The 23,543-nt window shown below is 35.2% G+C and overlaps 1 long non-coding RNA gene across 1 annotated transcript; it reads left to right on the forward strand.

Annotated features, from left to right (window-relative positions):
- The first annotated feature begins 5,156 nt into the window (after nucleotides 1-5,156).
- LOC136028838 (uncharacterized) lies at nucleotides 5,157-22,384 on the forward strand. Its single transcript, XR_010617885.1, has 3 exons — nucleotides 5,157-5,439; nucleotides 15,409-15,535; nucleotides 21,895-22,384. It is a non-coding gene; the product is annotated as an uncharacterized LOC136028838 (long non-coding RNA).
- The last annotated feature ends 1,159 nt before the right edge of the window (nucleotides 22,385-23,543 follow it).

A 23,543-nucleotide genomic window follows, 5' to 3' on the forward strand; every position in this document is an offset into this window, starting at 1 on the left:
ATAACCGGGACGGATCCGCTCTCTTTGGGGAGTGGGGGGGGGGGGTTAATCCTGAAAAATTAGAAAAATGAGGTATTTTTAACTTACGAAGGAGTGATCGGATTTTGATGAAATTTGATGTTTGGAAGGATATCATGTCTCAGAACTCTAATCTTAAATCTCGGCCTTATCCAGTTAAGGGGAAGTTGGTGGGAAACCTAAAATCTTGGAAAATGCTTAGAGTGGAGGGATCAGGATGTAACTTGTGGGAAAAATAAGCAAAGTCCTAGATACGGGATTGACATAACCGGAACGGATCTACTTTCTTTGGGGGAGCTGGGTAGGATGTTTAATTCTAAAAATTAGAAAAAAAGGTATTTTTAATTTGCGAAAGAGTGATCATATCTTAATGAAATTTTAAATTTAGAAGGACCTCGAAACTCAGATCTCTTATTTTTATCCCGACCAGATCCAGTGTCATTAGGGGGAGGAAGGAATCGTCGAAAACGCTTATAGCGGATAGATCAGGACGAAAAAGGGTGGACAGAATAAGCACAAGTCCAAGATAGGTGACTGACATAACCGGATCGGATCTGCTATCTTTGGTGGAGTTAGGTGGTGGGGTTCAATGCTTTGGTGAGTTTGGTGCTTCTGGGCGTGCTAGGACGATGAAAATTGGTAGGCATGTCAGGGAGCTGTACAAATTGACCCGATAACGTCTTTTCTCCCGATTCGAACATCTGGGGGGCTGAAAGGAGAGGAAAAATTAGAAAAATTTAGGTATTTTTAACTTGCGAGGGAGTTTTCCTTTTAAAGCAATCTATTGATTCGAATTTTGCTAGAGCTCATACCATATGAGCTCTTGGCTCTTGGCTCTTCCGACCTCGTCACAAGTGCCATATGAGCTCTTAGCTCTTGTTTTATTCAATTTCTGAACCTTTTTTGAATCAATGCTTGTTTTCATTTTGGCTCTCCGAAGAGGAATAATTAAAACGAAATTTGTATATTTTTTTTTTTGGGCTAAATGGCTTTCTCATAATTTTGATCGAATGAGTTTGAGAAGAAAAGAGCAAGGGAGGAAGCCTAGTTGCCTTTCGATTTTTGGTTAATTAAAAAGGCAACTGGAACTTTGAATTTTTTATGAATCTTTTTATTAGTAAAAGATATACGTAACTTATAAATTAGCTTACGTAAAGAACTTTTGTATTTTCATGTTTTTATTACATATATGAGGGGGTTCGTCCCTCGTCAGTATCTCGCTCTTTACACTAAAGCTTAAATTTTGTCCCAATTCATTAAGAATGACCCCTGAATCACAAAAGCCATAGATTAAAATGTTTGAAATTACTAAAATATACTTTAGCGTAAAGAGCCAGGTATTGCGAGGAGGTGAGCTCCTCATAGGGTTATAATTTTGGTTCGTTTTAAGTTTTAATGCTGCTCCTGCTCCTTATATTTATTTTTTCATTGTTTTTTTTTAGTAGTGCTAGTAAATCCTGCCCTCCCTTCATGGAAATTTTCTTCCCCCATGACAAATTCTTTGATGGCAAGTTCCCCCAGCGTATCAACCTCTTCTCAATCCCTCCCCTCCACCAAAAAATTCTGCTGGAAACGCCTGTACACTTCCCAATAACCATTGCTATATGTAAGCACTGGTCAAAGTTTGTAACTTGTAGCCCCTCCCATGGCGACTGTGGGGGAGTAAATCGTCCTCAAAGACATGGTTATAAGGTTTTTTGACTACGTTAAATAAATGGCTATCTCAGAATTTTGATTCCGTTGACTTTGGGAAAATAATAAGCGTGGGAGGGGGCCTAGGTGCCCTCCAATTTTTTGGTCACTTAAAAAGGGCACTAGAACTTCTCTTGCAACATTCTAGGACAACTGAGTCGATACGATCACCCCTGGGGAAAAAACATAAAAAAACAAATAAACACGCATCCGTGATCTGCCTTCTTTCAAAAAATACAAAATTCCACATTGTTGCAGATAGGAGCTCTAAACTTCTACAGTTTTGTTCTCTGATATGCTGAATCTGATGGTGTGATTTTCGTTAATATTCTATTACTTTTAGGGGGTGTTTCCTCCTATTTTCTAACATAATGCGAATTTTCTCAGGCTCGTAACTTTTGATGGGTAAAACTGAACTTGATGAAACTTATATATATTTAAAATAAGCATTAAAATACGATTCTTTTGATGTAGCTATTGGTATCAAAATTCCCTTTTTTAGAGTTATGATTACTATTGAGCCGGGACGCTCCTTACTACAGTTCATTACCACGAACTGTTGGATACCTCAATTTTTCTAGATTTTCCAAATTAACAACCCCCAGCTCCCCCAAAGAGAACGGATCTGTACCAATTATATAAATCTCGCATATATAACTTGTGCTTATTCTTCCCATCAAGTTACATCCCGATATCTCCACTCTAAGCGTTTTCCAAGATTTCCAGTTTTCAAGATTTCTGTTTCCCCCCTCCAACCCTCTATATCCCTGGATCCGAATCGAATTGAAAATGGAGCATCTGAGACATAAGATTCTTCTATATATCAAGATCTGATATATTGAGATCCGATCATCCATTCGTAAAATACATCGATATCCCATTTTCATAGAACTCCGGCTTCCCCCTCCAACACCTGTCAATGTCACAGGGTCTGGTCGGGATTTAAAATGTGAGTTTTGAAGCACAAGATCCTTCTAGATATCAAATTTCATTAAGCTCTGATCACCCGTTCGTAAGTTACAAATACCTCATTTTTTCTAATTTTTCTGAATTACCCCCCCAACTCCACCAAAGAGAGTGGATCTGGTCCAGTTATGTCATTCACCTATATAGGACTTGTGATTATTCTTTCCACCGAGTTTCATCCCGATCCCTTCACTCTAAGCGTTTTCCAAGATTTTAGGTTCCCCCCTCAATTCCCCCCAATGTCACCGGATTCAGTCAGGATTTAAAATAAAAGCTCTGAGACACGATATCCGTCCAAACTTCATATTTCATTAAGATCTGATCACTCCTTCGTAAGTTAAAAATACCTCAGTTTTTCTTTTTTCGGAATTAACCGTTCCTCCACTCCCTCCTCCCCCAGATGGTCAAATTGGGAAAATGACTATTTTTAATTTAATAAGGTCTGGTTCCTGATACGCCTGCCAAGTTTCATCGTCCTAGCTTGCCTGGAAGTGCCTGAAGTAGCAAAACCGGGACAGACAGACAGACAGACCGACATACCGACAGAATTTGCGATCGCTATATGTCACTTGGTTAATACCAAGTGCCATAAAAAATGAGAGGAGCTAGTCAGTCTCTGGATTTGACTCACGTAAAAAATAGAAACAGGGCCAAAGTTAGTGACAAGGAAAGTGTTAAGATAGAAAGACTGAGTCATGATAAAGTTGTAGGAAATGAATATAGAACGAAAATAAAGAAAAGATGACAATTTGGAAGTGATGGATGATTTCTTTACGAGGAGGGGCTATTAACTGTTCTAAAAAGACCAAAAAATAATAAGGCCCCTGGAGTTGAGAGTGTGGTAATGAGCTTGTGACATATGATGGCTTTGAAGTTAGCGATAAACTACTAAGGATTTTTAAAGACGGATGTACCTAGTGCTTATCTTATCAGCGCTGATTTATGAGAAAACTTATGAGAGCAAGCTTAGTAATTACAGAGGCATTAGCTTGACTTACGTAGGAAGCAAATTACTTAACATGGTGATATCTATTAGATTGAGAGATGGGGTAGATTTACGTAAAGAAGTTTTGTTTTAGGAAGGGGAGAGGATAAATCTGCCGAATTGTAACTCTTAGATCAATAATTGAAAAGTATCTGACAGTCATTAGACCTCATTTAGTCCTTTGTTTCATAGATTATGAACATACATATACCTCCACCGATAGAAGAGCTTCAGTGAAGGTCTTATCTTCGTACGGTATACCAGATGAGTATGTTAATGTGGTTAGTACTATGCACGAGAACAATACTGCAGCGGTTAAAGTAGGAAATAAGGTTCGATTATTTTGGTGCTGAATCATAAATCAAGCACGATTGTGTCCCTAATGCCATTTAAAAAGGTCATTTTGATGGGTTTTGTCCCAAGGAACACGGCAAAGGCTATAGTAGAGCATGGAATCAAATGGGAAGGCATAATTCTCCTACACTTAGATTTTCGATAGGATTTGAGTTTCCTAGATAAAAATGACGACAAAATTAATGAACTACCGGAAGCTTTGAGAATTCAGCGTGCAAGAATAATTTAGAAAATGAAGTTCAAGAAGACAAGTTGCTTAGACTATGAATAGATAAAGTTGAAGAGGGGATGTTGGGTAAGGAAAAGATGGATGATAGCTTCACTAATTTGGGTAGTATTATTAGAAAGATGGTGGATACAGTGAAGATATAAAAGTAGAATAGGGAAGACCAAGGGCGTGTTTTTACAGCTTTGAACCAAGAATAGAATATTAGAAGCTACGATAATAACAGTTGTCAATCATGGTTCTGAAGTGTGGGTACTTAGAAAGGCAGATGAACAATTTTTAAATGTTTTCCAGAATATTTGTCTAAGTATAGGTCTAGTCTTAGGCACTCGTCTTACTGATCGCATATGAAACAAAAAATTTACGAAAAATGTGGTCTATACCGCTTTCAAGGGCAACTATTAAAGGAAGGTTGAGGTGGCTGGGTACGTTCTACAGTTGAAAGATTATATGTTGCCAAAAAATATGGCTTTCGGTCATGTATTTGGATATAAACGAAAAGCCGAATATTATAGCTTTTGGTCATGTATTTGGAGATAAACGAAAAGCCAAGGATTATGATTGTAAACTTTGAAAGTAGTGAAATTACGTTAGATACATAATTAAATCCTAATCATAATTAAGTTCTGTGAAATTCCCACTTCCTAGATGACTACATTAATACTATAAATTCTGAATATTAGCAGGAACTGAGAGATTAAAATAGGTCAGTTCCTGTCACATGCTTCGATGTTCGTTTCCTTGTTTTAGTGAATATAAGCCAACGTTTTAGATTATTTTAATCAGTTCTTATTTTGTTTCTGGTCCGCAAAAGCGGGCGTGGGTTCAAATCCCACTTCTGACACCAAGAGAAGCAGTAGGAGAATATTTTACAGAGTGGTGCAGCGGTTTTTGCCGGAGAGGATAGAGCTTACCATCCTCTGGATTTTGGTCTGCGGTTGTGTCGTGAGTTTATTTACCTTCTAATTTTGGTGGACTTCGCCATTTTCAGCTGTGGTTGTGGCGTGGAGACTTTCCGCTGAGAGCTGCTTCGTTTCGTGCATGACCGTGTTATTGGTGTGTGCTGGTCGTCGTTTGAATTCGGAAGTTGAGAGCTGTTGCTGTTTTCGTCGTCAGGGATTCTAGGTTGCAGTTACAGGTTCCCACTCCAGAATCCCGTTTTAGAGAAGTGAAGAACGTCGAAGGAGAATTTATGATTGTAAGTCATGCATTTTAAGTTCGCACGCGAGCTGGAAATCTGTTAAGAGTGCTTAGTAAAAATTTTGCCTTGTTTTTACAGCTTTTACTTAATCAATTTCTTTTAGTTATGAGCGCAATTCCAATTTTAGATCCTTCTGATCCTGAATTTGATAGAGATATTGCTTAGTTATTTTTGAATGATATAAAAAGTAAATGTTTAGAAGCCCCTTTGAATTTTGATTCTTCAAGTCGGGATTTATAATCCAAATTCTGTAGTAAAATTTTTGATAACTGTGGGTAATTTAATGGCCAAAGAAAGTGCCAGGATGAATATGGGAGATATTCTGGGGTTAATATAAACGATATACCTATAGAGGGCAACAGCAACCAGGGTAATATGAATCAAAGAGTAATTGGGTCAGTAATGGATCCCCTATTGAACACACATCTCTTGAAGAAAAACAGGAATTTTATCAGCAACCGTAGATGCTGAATTTGGACAGGACAGATTAAAGGACTCCGTAAGAACTGGACTGACGTTAAATCATGACCAAGAGAAAAGTAGATTTTTTTTTGTATAGCATGTAGGGTTAGATTAGTATTTTAGACAGACATTTTAGTGGAAAAAAAACAAGACGGGAATTTATTATATGGCACTGAGTTAGAGAGGTCCAGTGTCGAGCGAGATGAGGCTGGTGAAGGGGCGGACTGTGGTCGACCGAGGGACCAGGAATATTTGGAAAGGGCTGACTTGGTGGAAAGGAGTTCCACACATTGGATATATGCCAACGGGTCGGAAAAGAGTTCCGCACCTGGGGAGTTAAGTGCTGGTATGGTGGAAAGGAGTTCCACACATGGGATATATGCCAACGGGTCGGAAAAGAGTTCCGTACCTGTGGAGTTGAGAGCTGACATGGTGGAAAGGAGTTCCACACATGGAATATATGCTAACGGGTCGGAAAAGAGTTCCGTACCTGGGGATTCTAGGGCTGACATGGTTGAAAGGAGTTCCACACATGGGATATATGCCGACAGGTCGGGAAAGAGTTCCGTACCTGGAGAGAAAAGAGTAGATAGCGGTTTTGCGTCTTGGCTGTTAAGTGTTTTGACGGCCTGTTTCTGAGTAATGGTGTCCTTTATTGTTATCCGCTAGGAGGCGTTGACAAGGGCAAAAGGATTCCTAAAACAGCTAAATTAGTCTTGCCAAAGTGTTCTAGTAGACTTAGCAGTAAAATTGGCTCATGATCACTTGCTCATTGGTGGTCACATGTCTATGGAGAAAACAATAGACAGAGTGAGCCGTATTTTTATGTTTAAAAGAATGAGCACTAAAGTTCAAGAGTATCGTGAAAATTATTACTATAGAGATAAGTACAGTGGGCCTAATATAGAGATTAGTAGGGGAAGGATACGGTATTTCGGTAAATGGTGTTGGGAATATAATAGATAGATAGATTTTTTGCTGATTAACTAGACAGAAGAAACACTTTCTTTAAGATGAAAATATAGAAAGATAAATATGGTAAGTGAAGGCTTTGTAGCAGCTTTTCTCAAATGGCATATTTAATTCTTTTTGATATATAATGAATAATTTTGGAAGAATCAAAGCTTTGGTGAAAGAAAAAAAAATTATTGTTTTCTTTAAATTTGAAATTTTCATTTTTTTAAGGTCTTATGTTCAAACACAAGTGATTTTTAAAGATATTCTTTCTATGTATAAATTTTTTCTATTAGGAGTAGTTATGCGATTTCTATGCGAACTGAGCGTGACAACATAGAGTGAAATGAATAAAATGTCAATTGTGACCTTATCTTCTTGTGTCTTGTTGTTCAGTTTAATTACCAGTATTTTATTTTGTGTTCTTATTAAGTGTAATTTTGTTTGAGGATAGAAAATCATTTGTTTTTAGGAAAAAATGATTTTCGAAACCCGGGGTAAAATCTGTAAATTTTGAAAGTAGTGAAATTAGGTTAGATACATAATTAAATTCTTTATCCCAATTAAGCTCTGTGAGATTCCCACTTCCTAGATGACTACATTAATATCATAAAATCTGATTATTTGCAGGACCTGACAAATTAAAATAGGTCAATTTCCTGTCACATGCTTCGATGTTTGTTTCCTTGTTTTAGTAAATATAAGCCAACGTTTTAAATTATTTTAGTCAGTTCTTATTCTGTTTCTGTCCTCGTCGTGTGCACATTTACTGTATTATATGTGTAAATAAGCATTTTTATGCTCTACACATAAACTTTATAAAAGTTAGAGACGCTTCACATCCTCTACCGGTCGAACCCCAGATTGTAGGCCAACGCTACCAATATAATCTAAAGAAGAGAGCACAGAGAAATAGAGAAAGTCCCAATTTACAATTAAGTAGTAGAGAGAGTAATTTACATGACTTTTGGTCATTTATTTTGGGATAAACGATTTTTTTCCCAATTTTGTCTTTAAGTTGTGTATCAGACATATACTAATTGCAGTAAACATCCAGTATATTGAATGGACACCAGTATATTTATTTAATAGACACACTATGTAAATCGCGATTAGTGTTTTACCCCATAACTACTTAGTAAGCAAAACCTGCTCATAAGTATAGCCATTCCTAAAGTATACTGACTGAATTTTAATTGTTTTTTCTTCTGGAAGCTCAATGGAAATACTCATAGGCTAATCACACATCAGCAGGCAGGCGGGTAACTCTTTTGGAGTTTTGCGAAAAGGGAGCATTTCTTAGTTGTGTAATAAATTAATTCATTTTTATTATTATAATAAATAACTTATCGCAAAAAAGTGCTCAAAAATATATTTCAGAAAGGGACTTTCTGGGAAATGGTTATAGATATACAGTACCAAGATATTCTTCAAACTAAATATGCTCATGCGTTCTTGAGATATGAAATCTGTTCCTGCAATATTTTTTTAATTTACTAATTTTTGGGGCTCTTCGAAACCGGCGCGTACGCGGGACTTTGCTTCGGTCCAAATCCTTTAAAACACAAGATAAAAAGCCTGCTCTTTTTGTAAGATGTACAAAAACCAAAAGCCCACATATAAGGAAACCCACCCTATATAGCAAACTGCAATATGACCAGAGCTAAGAGTAAACTTTCTCAGAATTCCGCCCGCTGATACAGAAATATTTCGATCAACATTCAAAAGTGACAACCCATTAAGTCAGCCTTCACCTTTCAGGACGAATAAAATGACCTCTCATTGAAAAAAATGACCTCTCAACACATGCTGTAGAAGTGGGAATGGCACTGGAAATGAGGAGTAACATATGGGCTTTGGGAGACGTGCCCTGCTCGCACTCAGCCAGGCTCTGTACTGCCATTTTTGAAAAAAGACAGGGAACCAGTTTCAGCCATTTAGCCCAGAAAAAAGAGAATCCTCCCTCAAAGAAAGGATAGTTTTGTTTAATTGAACTTTAATGACAGTTTTTGCTTTCATCAAAAAACTTACAAGTTTATTTTATCATTTCATGTAATGTTACTCATGGAACCGTGTCACTAAAAACTTAGTGTTCGATATGCTACTAGTTACCATTTTACCTAGTTTTCCCCCTAGAACTGTGGATATTAGGCTTCTTTTAAAGGAACCAACCGAAGGATGCTCAAAGATAACTTCCCTCGGGAGACCAATTCAAGCGGATGTACAGTGTTTTATAAAGATGTTCTTTGAGTACGTCATACTGGCTCGATAAAAGACAGTACTATTCGAGATGCCTCGTCAGAAGGAGGGTGGTGAATGTACCTGTAGAATATAACCATCAACGACACATCAAGTCCCGCACTTAAAAGTTGTAGCAATATCTAGTTTATTTTACAACTCTTCCTTGTGGCCTTATTTGGATCCTCTGGAGTTATACCGCTGGGGTTTTAGGAGCCCTGCAAAAAAAGAGGATCTATATTTGGTAATAAAACTAACGCAAGACATATTGAAAGGTAGGATTTAACTGGATAGGACCAGGTTCTTAACGGAGAGTCACAGGAGTTTTTTCAAGCAGAAGAATCGAAGACAATCAAGATTTGCACCCTAAGACAGGTTTGGGGCAAAAAATATTCCCAAAGACAAAATTTGTCAAGTCTTTTAATAGTATCAGCTTTGAAGATATAGTCGTGACTTCGACACCACACCTTCGAGTCTGGGCAGGAAGGCGTTTACAACGTTCTTATGTGATGGATTTTGGTATCGTTAGCTAATTAGTGCACAGAGAGAGAAAGTAACCTCTCAAACCAACAACAACTATAGTTTAATGGTCACTCCAAAAAGTAAAATACACATGCGAGGGGATAAAAAAAATACAAAAATATTAAAAAAACAAAACAACTAACAGCCAGTTTACAACACAATCCCTACCATCGACGTAACTTTCATTACAAAAAAGTTTGGAAGCATACGAAGCTAAGTTTTAGAACTAATAATTGATCGGAATAATAGTTACCATTCATGAATCACATCCAAATGGAAAATTTTGCTCACCTGACAGTTTTATTCAAAGCACGTTTTAAAGTTTCAGTTATTGTGGGCAAGATTTTTTTCTTTACTAGATTTCATTAGATGCTACAACCATGAGAGAGAGAGAGAGAGAGAGAGAAATTTTTACTATACGTATCATCAATATACAAGAGAATCACATCAGCCACTTTAGAAAGTCAAGGACTTGTTAGTAGTGGCTGATAACGTTAACAAAAAAAATGAAATGAAGTGAGACAACAAGGATACTACGAACATAATTACAAGGGTCAAGAATAGCTGTTAAACATCGACGGTTTGAAAGCTTGCGGAAGATATGCAAAATATTTTCTTTTGTCTAGTCTCTTGTAGGCATTAGTCTGGTCTCTGTAGGTAGCAAATTGCTTAGCAATATGATACTTTTTAGACTGAGAGATGCTGTAGACAAAGTTATACCTTTGGTCCCCAGTTTTATAGATTATGAACAAGCGTTTGATTACGTTGAAAGGAGAGCTTTAATGAAGGTCTTATCCTTGTATGGTATACCAGACAAATATATGAAAGTAAAATCAAATATATGTTTTGTTTTTTTAATATTTTTGTATTTTTTTTATCCCCTCGCATGTGTATTTTAGTTTTTGGAGTGGCCATTAAACTATTGTTGTTGTTGGTTTGAGAGGTTACTTTCTCTCTCTGTGCACTACTTAGCTGACGATACCAAAATCCATGCAGATATCCATGACATAAGAACGTTGTAAACGCCTTCCTGCCCAGACTCGAAGGTGTGGTGTTGATGACTCGACTTTGTCTTCAAAGCTGATACTATTAAAAGACTTGACAAATTTTGTCTTTGGGAATATGTTTTGCCCCAAACATGTCTTAGGGTGCAAATCTTGATTGTCTTCGATTCTTCTGCTTGAAAAAACTGCTGTGACTCTCCGTTAAGAACCTGGTCCTATCCAATTAAATCCTACCTCTCAATATGTCTTGTGTGAGTTTTATTACCAAATATAGATTCTCTTTTTTTGCAGGGCTCCTAAACCCCAGCGGTATAACTCCAGAGGATCCAAATAAGGCCACAAGGAAGAGTTGTAAAATAAATTAGATATCGCTACAACCTTTAAATGCGGGACTTGATGTGTCGTTGATGGTTATATTCTACAGGTACATTCACCACCCTCCTTCTGACGAGGCATCTCGAATAGTACTGTCTTTTATCGAGCCAGTATGACGTACTTGAAGAACATCTTTATAAAACACTGTACATCCGCTTGAATTGGTCTCCCGAGGGAAGTTATCTTTGAGCATCCGTCGGTTGGTTCCTTTAAAAGAAGCCTAATATCCACAGTTCTAGTGGGAAAACTAGGTAAAATGGTAACTAGTAGCATATCGAACACTAAGTTTTTAGTGACACGGTTCCATGAGTAACATTACATGAAATGATAATATAAACTTGTAAGTTTTTTAATGAAAGTAAAAACTGTCACTAAAGTTCAATTAAACAAAACTGTCCTTTTTATGAGGGAGGATTCTCTTTTTGTTTATTCTAAAGTTTAGTGCAGGCTTTATTGAGTGTATATATATATACCCCGTATGTATAAATGATATACCAAGTTCCAATGTGAATATTTGGGACTTGGGGGGTGGTAGAACCTCCCCTTACCCGTAAGATAAATTCTGGCCGTTTTGACTTTTGAAATTACTGTTTATTTTGTTTAAAAAAAAGTCTGACGAGACGTAACTCGCAAGCAGTAAAGGACTTTATATTTCAAAATAAAGAAACAAGCAATTACTGCTAGCCAACAATTACCGATCAAATCAGTCTCTGGGCTGTGCCCCTAAAATCAATACAAAGGGTACTACTTAACCTATGTTCTGACCTGTTTTATGTGTTTTAGCCACTCAACTCTACAAATCCTACATAGCTTCAGTTCATTTTCACCCTTGCTAAAAAGTATGTAAATACAGAGGTGATCTCTCCGCATGTCAGTTTCTGGGCTGTCGAATAGCTATTAATGTTGAATACATTCAGTTTCTGGGCTGTTGTTTAGAAAAGGTTATCAATGCAATAATAACATTTTAGCTAGTAAATTCATACTTGTCATTCATAAAAAAAAATTTCTAGTTGACATTTTAGAACTCAATAGAAAAAAAAAATATTAAATGCCTTTCTGAAATTCTATTGTACCTACGCTTAAATCAGAAAAATGTGAACGGAGACACAATTGATCACACCAGGAAAATTGACGGAGTGGATGGCTTTAGTTACCTAAGTAGCATTATTAGTAAAGAAGGTGGGATCAATGAAGATGTAAAATGTGGAATAGCCAAAGTGCAGAGCGTTGTTCGGCAGTTTAAAAGAGTTTGTAAGAATAGAAAAAAACAGTCTTAATATTGAATTTAGAATATTAGAAGTAAGGGTAACAATAATTGTCAAATATGGTTTTGGAATGTGGGCATTTCGAAAGGTTGAGAAAGACATAACTAGATGTCTCCCAGACGAATAATTTAAGGGTTGTTTTGGGTACACGTTTGAATGACCGCATATCAGACAAGAATATGTAACGAAATGTGGTTTGATCTGACTTTCTAGGACTATAAAAGTGGTAATAATAACAATAATTTATTTTTGTACGCTCATACAAAAATAAGGAGAAAAGCGGAGCAATAGAGAAGAAAAAAGGGAGAGCAAACGATGAACAAACGATAAAATTAAGCAATAGCTTCTTTATTCGCACTGGTAAATCTGGTTTAGAGGCTAAAACTCGAAAAATGTGCGTCATTTTCGAAAAAGGGCTAAATACCTCTATAAAGTTAATGAATCACAATGAAATAGTACCATCTTATTTATTGGATCTGTGCACCATATTGTAGAGGTTTCAAGTTTTCATCTACGAAAATGTGAAATTTTTAATTTTTTGCCAGAAGAAAGATCACGAATGCACTTTTTTCTCCTGGGGTGATCTTATTGAGCCAAAGATCCTAGAAGATCGGGAGAAAGCTCAAGCAAATTGAAATCAAATGTTCTAGTGAGGGCAACTAGGCTCCCTCATACACCCGTTTTCCCCTAAGTCGTTCAATCACAATTTTGAGATAGCCTTTTTTATTCAGTATAGTTGAAAGATCCAATAGCTATGTTTCTGGGGACGACATGATCCCCCATAGCTTCTGGGGAAAAGGCTTTAAGGTATGAAACTTGCCCATCATTTACATATAGTAGTTATTATTGGGATGAATAAAGAATTTATCCTACTTGGAGGGAATTAGCCAGATTTCCTGCAAGAAATTCTCCTTATCTGTCTTACTTTCTCCTTGGCGACTAAATTTTACATGTTGAGATGTTCCAGTGAAATTACCGCGAAGATATTTCCAGCTGGGTTAGAATTGTCTAAAGGATTTTCTCGATGGGAGGAGATTTTTCAGAGATTTTCAACTGGTGGGGGGGATTCCAGGATTAATTTTTCACAGATGAGGATCTCTGGCAGCATTTCAAAAACGATCAGAATTTAAATTAAAAACATGTTTTTCTAAACGTAAGTAGGATAAGGACAATTTTCCAGGCGGAATTGTCCTCTGGAAATTTTCTGGGGGAATTTTCAGTGAGGATGGAATTATCCGGATGGAACTTTACGGAGGGAAGATTCTATACCAAAGAAACTTTCCACGGAGGAATTTTTGTGGGAGAGGAATCTTCAATTGAGAGATGAGGTAGATTTTGCTGTTTTATTTGAAAAACGATCAGAAATTAAATATAAACAAAACACACACTTTACGCTGTCTTTCTTGAAGGAGTGTAACAAAAAGTCAAACTTCAGTGTAAGGAACAAGGGCTGAGGAAGGGGCAACCCCCCTTACATACAGAACAATTTCTGTTCATTTTACGTTTTAACGTTGCTCCTTAACGTTTTAATGTTGCTCCTTACTTTCAATTGGAAAAAATTTGTTTTTTTTAAAATTCTAATCATAAAATAGAAGTTAAGAGGATTGGGTCAAGTTTGACTGACGAAAGATGGCAAGCTGACAAAAATCATGCTTTTGGCAGTTCAGCTAAGACGTAATGAAAATCTGGACACCTTTGAGCAGGAAAGGGGGTAGGAGAAGAAGTCGTAATATGAGAATTTAGCCTGCTCTTGCATGCGTGATGCTCTTTAATAGGAGAACTTCATTACAGGAAGGTCATTCGGTTTTTCTTACATTCACCCATCCCTTATCCCTCTCACCCTAATTAACACAGGCAATTTTTTGTTCAATCCAGAGTCTAAGTCCGTATCCAAGCCGGATATTACAATTATTATATCTCCTCACTAAGCAGGTCTTCACACGACATATAGCTTACCCTTCGGGCGTTAATTGGCTATTGTCACTGAATTAATTCAATTTCACATGAAGTTAAAATCCAATGAATCCGAATAGGAGTTTTCACTCCGAAGACTAAATGAAGACTGAACGAAACTAAATGAAGATAATATATATTTGCAAATTTCGAAGAATAGAAAGATAGTGTTGGGTCTGTGAGTGGGACAGTAAAAACTACGGTAGTTATAGTTAATATCTATGGATGAGAACGTGGAGGATTCAAACTGGGCAAATAAACTATATATTTCCAGGAGGGACCCTGAAACAGGCCAAGGAACTCGTCCCAAATTAGTTTGAAACTTACGGCAAAAAAAAAAAAAAAATTCGCACCATGCCGTTTCTTCCAATAAAAGGTCTCTCGGACCGACCACCAAACATTTTTCCGGGCTGCCTGAAATTGTTATCCTTACTTCCTTGGACTAAGGGAACCCAAGAATATTTCAGGTCATATGGTATTTTTTTTTTTGTGATTGTTTCAATTATCATATATCAAACAACAGCTTTTCGGAAAATAAGGCTATATCAAAGTTTCTAGGGACATAGTTAAGGAAAGGTTAAGATGGCTATACTAATTTATAGCAGAAGGATGATAGCTTACAAACAATCCTGCTTTTTGGTTGATTACCTGGAATCAAAAGCAAAGCAGGGCGCATTAAATGGGGCTAGGAGAGGTCATAGAAAAGAACATAAATTAACTCCATTGGCAAGGGCAAAGAATAAAGCTCTTAATATATTAAGAGGAAGGTGCAGCGTGGACGGTTGTGTTGGCCTAAGGACGGTTTGATAAATTAATTAATTGTCAGCAGTAGAAATAATGGTTTCCTGCATTAAAATATTCACCCAAATAATCTGAATCATTGAAAAAATATTATCTTAATTTGAGTCTGGTCCTATTCATCTTCGAATGTGGTTTTGGGGTCTCTTCTTTGCAAGTCCTGTGGTGTCAAGCCAGACCAAAAAGATAAGGCATATTGACCCATGATAAATTGTCTTTAGATTTCTTTTGGGATACACTTTAAGGGGAGAAACGTTTACACGTTCTACAAAGTCTATTTTCGGGAAACAAATTTTTTTTACGTTTTATGTGTCTTAGCCATCTAAGCTATTGTAACTGCTACACATTTTAATTACTCGTAAGTGAAAACTTCAATATGTCCTGTCCTACTATAGAATCCGTTAAAGATGCATCGAGCAATACTACTTTTCCGACCAACAACGGAGCTTTCTGGCAAATATAATTGCAAGGTTTCAACTTATCTTGACGAGGATGAAGACCATAGAGACATGATCGTTTTTGGTAAGATCTCTTTTTCAGTTTTTTTTTCGTTATTTTTATTGAAATTCAGTTCTTTTGAAGTAGTCACTGAGGTAGTTAGTTTTTTTTTAATCTGATTAATTTTAATTTTCTTAAGGACAAAAATTTCAAAAATATTTTTTAATACTGGCATTATCCAAACCAAATTAATCCCCTGATTTTAAATTCAAGATAATGTTAATTCATTTGATGCAATTTCTGTCTATTTACTGTGTTTATAGACAAGAAAAGAAAAAAAACATATATGCTTAAAAAAGCGTCCTGGAGAACTAAAAACAGGCTGGAGAGGGACATAGATGCGTAGACTGAAGAAGGGGAGGGCGTTACTTTGCCCTTTGAGACTCCTCCAAAACAATATCCATATTTTCCAAAGAAACACCACTCTCCTTCTTCTGTGCTTTCTTCTTCTTTCTCTTTTTGTATGATTTTATTGGAAACATAAATTGATATTATTGTCATGAAAAATCACTTAAGACACTATTTATAGTGAATTATAACAATTCATAGGCTTAAGATGTAAGAGAATCGACGACTTGGTTACTCAATGCTCTGTAGTTTTTTGAACTTTATTGAGGGGAGGGTAAGGTATAAGCTTGTAATTCAATGAGTCAGATGTTTAACTACATTCTTAATTCTAAACTACATATTTCGCACATATTTGTCAAACTTAATACCTGCATTAGTTTAATGGTATCCGTGTATTCTTCATACAGGTGGTCTGCTGATTGAGAGCCAACGGTACAGTCACGGACGTTGTTTTCAGCAATATGAAAACAACGATGTTCGTTGTACCCCCAAAATGATGTTCATTCACTGCATGCTTTAGTTTTATTTTAACTCAATTTATGTAGGGCACTAATCTATTGCAATTTTTATTTTTTTTTATACTACTGCATGTCGTAGTGTCTTCATGAATTTTGATCCATCTCGAAAATAGTGTTTGAATTGTTTAAATTGTTCGGGTATATTCCCCTGTTCAAAAATCAGTTTTTCTAAAAGGTAGCACAATCTTAACAGTTAGACCTGTTGAAGATAAAATTTTCTCCCGTATGTCCGTATAACAAAATTATCCTGCAAACCTAGAGATGTAATTGTATTGACTACAGCCAGAACCAATGCTGTTAAAAGACCCTACAGGATGATTTTCAAGTATCTGTTGTATAAATATGATAACATGTTGATTAGGTTGGATATCTTCTTCGGGGAATTAAAACATCGCTTCTTTCCCAGTTTTGTTTAGATAAGATTTGAGCGTCATTTCCAAGAGCTGGCAATGGGGTAGTCTTTTTTTCTTTTATGACTTTCAGCACTTGTTTTGGATTTTTTTTTCTTGACGGTTATAATTAACTTTCATTATTTTCTTTATACTTATTTGTTTGCCCAAAGTTTTTTTACTACAGAAGAGGAGATATTTGCTATTATTGAAAGTTTTAGAGTATAATTTAGAAAAGTAAGTCTGTGCATTTTCTTAGTTTAGTAATTTGTTTGCCAAGGGCATAAACTCTTTACAAACTGCAGTTGGCTCTTTCTTGAAAGTTTCTAGTCTAGTCTTCTTTGCGAAGTTCTACTTAACTTTTGTGGGGAGCTATTTGCCAAGCATCAATTATTTCCTAAGGTTTAGGATTCCCTCACAAATCCTGCAGCAGGAACAATTTCTCTTAAAACCTCATATGGAAGAGTTTCCCTTCTTAGTGATGGTTAGCAATGTTGGTAAACTTACTTGCTTGTAAATCTCCTCGAACTTTTTGGTGTTGCTTTTGAGTTCTTTTGACATGGTTTAATTGAAGTGAAATGATCATGAATAAGTAACCTGGCTGCCAATTTTTGTAAATGCTGACAATTCTCATTTATATTTCTTGTCATTTTGTCAAGTTGAGTGGTTATAGGTAAGTGTAGATCCTCAATTAGCAAAGCCGCAAGCACTTATGTTATTTTCATTAGTTTTCAAAATCTTTTATATGGTTAGTGACAATATTTTTAAAACGTACAAACCATAAGAAATTATGTTTAAGAAAATAGCTTTTCTGATGAAAGTAAAAAGCAGAGTTGAAAGTTTAGACGATCAAAGTTACTACTTAGAGGCTTATGCAAAATATTTGTGAAGTAAATGTTTCAAACAAACTCTGAAAAATTAGCGCTTTACTGAAAAAGAAGTTTTCTTGTTTTCTTTAGAAATTTAAAATCACCGTGTAAAATTTATTGATTTAAAAGCCCATGAAAGACTAATGCAAGCTTTATAAATTATTATTTTATTTTCTGCAGGCCGCTTAAGAGTTTTCTTGCTTTTAAATATGTTATTAGGTTGGTCTTGTACTTTGCATTCATGCTTAGTGCTTACTTGTGGGGGTGTCTCGAAAACAGGCCAAGCCGTTCATGGCATGTTCAAAACAGGTTTCTCGCGGCCATGGCAACTTGACTATAAAAGATACGAATATAGAATCCGGGCACGTTTAAGACCTGACGTCACAAAACTTGTTTTGCTTCATAGGTTAATAGGAAGGTGATGACATGCCGGTTCTAAACCAAAAAGAACCCTTTCGAAAAGTGGTACGCTTAGGCGCTACGTCAAAAAACTGGTTTTTGTTCCATAAGCTAATTTGAAACCCCAGTGGCAAATGTATTTTCACTTAATAATTATGGGTCTGCTGGAATTCAGTGGTACAATAAGTACTTTGATCAAAAGATGGCAGTTGAGAGATAAATTAATGTCTAGAAAAAGGATGTCTTTTTAAATTTGGATTTATAAATGCCTTCTTCTGAGGTGTAGGATCTACAAAAATAAAAGTAGATATTTTATTTAGAAATATATTTGTTCATTTATGTATAAATTATATTTTTGGAGGAGATTGTACAGAAAATTTAGTTAAATTTTGTAGATGGTTTTCGTTCAAATAGGAAATTTTTGATTTTTGCTTGTTTTATATCTAGTGGGACTCTTATTGAAACGGATTTAAATGGCCATACTTCTTGAAAAGGGGCAATTCTATTCTATCTGGAATTATTGTTTTATCCTCATATCCTTTCACTCTATTCATTCAACTCTACTTTGCCTAGCCTTTGTCTCATACCTATCTAGTACTCGTTGGCATTGAAAAAAAAATTAAAGGAAGCATTGAATCGATAAACTTTATTAGAAACAAGAGACTATTTTATAAGATACACGGTCTTTTCTTCTTCCACTCTCAAATTAAATTTTCTGATCTGGTACAGAGAATACTTCCTAGTTATCTTTGGTCCCTGGATTCGTTGTAGCTGCAAACATTTGGTAGCCTTAAAGAAAATGAAAGATTTATAGCCCTATAATATCTACACTTACGGACATTTAAGAAATAATCGTAAAACCTCGAGGGTCATACTTCGGCTAAAAAATTAATTTTCACTTGAAATCCAACCCTACTCTGTAGTTTTTGATTAAAAAAAAAGATAAAATATGGAAATAATAAACGAAGCAAAATATACAACCAAGTATAGGACACCTAATTTATGAAATGACTTATGTAATTATAATAATACAGGCCAGAAATAATTTAGAAACCCTCTAGGAGACTTAAAAACAGGTTTCATAAAATGAAAGATATGTTTTCAATTACAATTTAGTCATTTGAGTTTCAAATTTGATTTAGATCATATCTAATATGATGCTCTGTCTGTAGTGACGTGTCAAAATTCCAAAAGAAGATTTCTTATAAAAAGAAATCTAAAATAGTTACTTTGCAAAAATTCTTATTACCTTTATTATTACATTGATATATTTACTATTTTCTGAGATTATATACCCTTCTGCTCTCCAAATGGCACTTGAGATATTTTTTTCATGAAAAAATTCAAACCTGTGGATGTTGATAACGCATGAAAAACGGCGCTTAAAGTGTAAAAACACTAAGCTAAGCATTATTGTAATGGATATTAAATGAAAGTTTTTTTTCTGAAAGTAAGGAACACCATTAAAACTTGAAACAAACAGAAATTATTGTTTATGAAGGGATTATTCCCCTCCTCAATACCTTGCTCTTTACGCTGAAGCTTTTAAGTGCTTTAAGAAAACTTCCTTTTTCTAATTAAGCGACCCGTGTTTCAGTAGCTGTTCTTAAAAAATTGTGACAAACAGTCAAACTAGCGTACATAGCAACGTATTGAGGGGGGCAGCCCCTTCATATACAAAATAAATTCTGTTCATTTGTTTTAATGATCTTTACGTATAGTTAAAAATCGTATTTTTTAATTCTTTCAAATCGCCCCAGGTAGAAATTCCTACAAAATTTTCCCCCAGAAATTTCACTCTCCATGAAGAACTCTACGACAGAAACTCACCCCAATCACAAAATCTCCCGCTCCGAAAGTGTCTATGCTTCCCAAAAACAAATGATATACGTAGATTTTACAAATTTCATAGCTTAAAGGTGTCTGAAAGGCCTTAAATATAATACGTAGTTAAGATACAGATTGTATATTCTTCCCTGCAAATATACTTAGGGATATGCAACCGTTTTTTACGCGTTTCTTTAAGTGATCATAACGGTAAAATATATTTCTTTTAGAATGTCAAGATGGAGTTCATTCCATCAAAATCTTAAGATTTAGTCATTTTTAAATAACAAATTGGTAATTTTTTGCACTTTTTACTCCTACAAAACAATAATTGTAACGGATATTAACTGAAGAAGTTTTTTTTGGAAAGTAAGGAGCAAAATTAAAATTCAAAACAAACAGAAATTGCTTATGAAGGAGGTGCTTCCCTCCTTAATGCCTTGCTCTTTACGCTAAAGCCTTAAGGACTTTACGAAATGCTTCCTTTTCTATTCAAACGACCAATGTTTATGTAGCTGTTCTTAAAAAATTGGGACAAACAGTCAAACTTCAGCATAAATAACAGTATTGAGGAGGGGGTATTCCTTCATATACAAAGTAAATTCTGTTCATTGGAGTTTTAATGATCTTTACTTTCATTTAAAAAATCTGTTTTTTTTATTCTGATCATTTTTTAAATAATGCCCGTAGATTTGGTTCACTCTTCTTAAATATTCCCTTCTCACAGGAAACTCATGCGTAGAAATTTCTACCACGTAAACTAATTCCCGCACAACCCCCTCCAGACAGTAAAAAACTCGCTCCCGTAAATTTTCTTGTGGTCGATTCAGCTTGAAAAATTCTCCTTAGCATGCTATCATTTGAAAAAGACTAATTTCCAATCATTTCTTCAATCGCTTCGGAAATCCTCTCTTTCCGTAAAATGTTTTTTCTGGAAATCCAAACTGAAAATAGCCTCAGGATAATTTTTCCTGAACCATCTTCAGTAAAAATCTGACTTGGGAAAGAGAGTACGACAATTAAAAACAATTTCGAACAGAAATTCTTTCAGATCGCCCCATGTAGAATTTTCCATGGAAAAACCCCTCCCCCAGAAATCTCCCTCTCCATTAAAAATTCCACCAAGAAACCCACCCTAGGCACAAAATTCCCCCCTCTCAAAAAGTGTCTGTATACTTTCCTATAAAAAATACAATGCGTACAGAATGAACAAATTTCATAGCTTACAGGCGTCTCCCCGTGGCTTATTTTTACTCCCCACAGTAATTATAAAGGCTCTCTCAAAATTTTGATCAGATAACTTTGGAAAACAAGGGACTAGTAAAATGTTTTAGTATTTCAAATCGTATTTTGTTGATAAGCAATTGGTTTGTTAGAAAAGGCCTTGAATATAATGCACACTTACGATATAAATTGTTTATTCTTCTCAACAAAGATGCTTAAAGATATGAAACCGTTTTTTAGCTTTTTCTTCGAGTGATCATAATGGTAATATTTGTTTTAGGATATCAAGATAGAGCTCATTCCAGCAAAATCTTAAGATTTAGTCATTTTTAAATAACAAAACGTCATATCAATTTTGTCATTTTTTGCACTTTTTTCTCCCACAAAAAAAAATTTGGATTAAAATTTAAAACAAATAGGTCCAAACTGTTATCGAGGGTATTTTGAGATATACAATCAGTTTAAAACTATCTAAAGCTTATATAGAGCATTTAAGTTTCAGGAAACATTTGTGGTTCGGTTGAATATTCATCTCCAAAATTTATGTAATCCATTATCAAGAAAGAGTGACTCAGCCCAATAGCAATGGAAATTTAAAAATGAAATTTATTCGTCAAAAGCTACGGGTGTGAGGCGATTCACCTGATTTTTGACAAAGGAGGCAACACCTTTGAAATGTCCAGTACTTTAATATTTAGCATATTAGAGAGACCAACTATAGAAGTTTCAAACTTCTATTTCAATGTAAAATATAGTATTTTATACTTTTTGCTAGAAGAGATACTGGCTTATATATTTTTTTTCCCCAGGCATAATCGCATCAAACCCAACCTAGAAGAGCAGAAGAGGGCTGGCATGATCGGGAATCACAAATTGTTATGTTTGAGAGTAACCAAAAAGATTGTAGCACGGCTAGCTCCTGGTACACGCCTCTTTTTACCCATATAATAACAGATCAAAATTTGGCGATATTAGTTGGGTTCAAATAGTAGAAAAATCCATTAACTTCATCTTTGGGGATGATTTGATCCCTTATAGTCCCGGGAGAGGGAACTTCAAGTTACGCAGTTTCCTCATCATTCACATATAGTATTTCTTATCGCAGAGTATACAAAATTTTATTATGGGAAGGGGTATTTTTGTGGGAAGGGTGTCTTTGGGCGGTATGAAGACTTTCCGTGGGAATAATAACCATGGTAAGGAGATTCAGGGGAAATATCTATGGCAAATTTTACACAGAAAGTGAGAAAGGATTTCTTGTCAAACTTTGAAAGTCAATTTATAATACAAATTTTTTAACTTGACCAATAAAGTCAATTTAAATATGAGTGGACTGCATCTTTCTCAGCCTTCGCTCTTTAACCCTAGGAATGACGTATCAACGGATGATAGATGAAATTATCTATCAACAAAACAAAGAATGAACTATGCGTTTTTTTTTGGAACACGTATTTTGGAACGTTTACTTTGGCAGCCAACATTTTTTTTTTCTTATAGAGAGAGAGAGAGAGAGAGAGAGAGAGAGAGAGAGAGAGAAAAAAAAAGATAGTTTTATTAATATAATTAAAGAAAACAAGCAAATGGCCCGAAGCAAAGAAATTACCTTATGAACAATAGGTTAGTTAAATTGAGAATGTATAGCATCGGTTATTTGAATTGAATGCTACAAGTTTTTTGTTAGATCGAAGTTTTATTTAAATACTGGGCATATACAAAATATATTCTCTTTTTAATTCCTATTGCGTCGAGAATTCAAACTCAAAAATATGGACATAATTTCTTTGTTTCAACCCATGATTTGTAATCTGACTTTGTTACTGAATATTGAAAAGTATTTATATTTAAAAAACCAATTATAGATGGCAGCTTCTACGAAGCATAAAGCCAACTTATTTCATTGAACGAATTTACTGTTGTTAAGGCTAATCGTCTTAATTTGTGTCCAATGCTATTTTTCCTATGATAGAAAATCATGAATAACTTCTGCGATTTAGGTGATTTTGAGCTGATTTTTTTTTTGATGACTCTCGAGTTAAAAAGGAAAAAAATGTTGGTTTCACTTTTTCTGTATATGCTTTACATTCTGTGGAAAAAAAGAAATCAAGTTATTTTAGTTTTTTGAATAAAAATTTAGTGGATGGGAAATGACAGTAGATTTTTTTTAGTTCATCCTGCCAGTATTTAAAAAAAATGTTGGTTGCTGAATTGTTATATTTTTATTTTTAATGGTGCAAAAAATTATTTTTAATTTTCAACATTTTTATTGCTAGAAGGTATGAAGTTGGCTCCAGAGGGTATAATTTTGGATTATGTGTGAATCTTATAATCTACAACCATTACAGCAAATTTCTGATGTCTATCACAAATAGTTTGAAAGGAAAATCAGAAAAATACAATTTCAAAATGTGCTTGCATTTTATTTTATTTTACCCCTGTTTCCGGCTTAATAGCATTCTTC

This window comes from Artemia franciscana, chromosome 7, assembly GCF_032884065.1.
Source record: "Artemia franciscana chromosome 7, ASM3288406v1, whole genome shotgun sequence".
In the NCBI taxonomy this organism is placed as follows: Eukaryota; Metazoa; Arthropoda; class Branchiopoda; order Anostraca; family Artemiidae; genus Artemia; species Artemia franciscana.